The sequence below is a fragment of the Gavialis gangeticus genome, unplaced genomic scaffold (genome assembly GCF_001723915.1).
Source record: "Gavialis gangeticus isolate Ggan-Ray unplaced genomic scaffold, GavGan_comp1, whole genome shotgun sequence".
In the NCBI taxonomy this organism is placed as follows: domain Eukaryota; kingdom Metazoa; phylum Chordata; order Crocodylia; family Gavialidae; genus Gavialis; species Gavialis gangeticus.
Genome location: NW_017729008.1, coordinates 1,428,677 through 1,429,173, shown reverse-complemented (window position 1 = coordinate 1,429,173; position 497 = coordinate 1,428,677).

Sequence of the window (497 nt, the reverse complement as noted above, 5' to 3'; positions counted from 1 at the left end):
GGGGGGGGGGGGGAGGGGGAGAAACAAAAAACATAAAATATGAAACTGTCCCACTTCTAGAATGAGGCTTTGACATTTTTTTTTGTTTTGAAACCTACTTTCAAAAACCAGTGTTACTGTGCAGTACCATTGCTGTAATCTTTCTGATGCTACTGAGCAGTAGCAATGAGCTATTTCACAGTAGCTTGTGTAGATGCACTATCTGAGTCTAACAGGAGACTCTCTTTTTCTTATCAGCTGCCATCCTGGCTTTCTGTTTAAAAAAAATCCCAAATTCTATGAAGTTACAAACTCTCTGTTTTTAAAATCCCTGAATCTGGGTTTTTTCCATGATTTTAAAATAGAACGTCAGTATGTATGTATGTAACTTTACAATTGTAAAGTAACTTGAAAGCTTACCAATGCCTCAGTCACTATAATAAAATAAATTCTAAATACCCATATATTTTATTTTGGGATTTGATTTTGGGGGTTTTTTTGGTCGGGGGGGGGGGGGG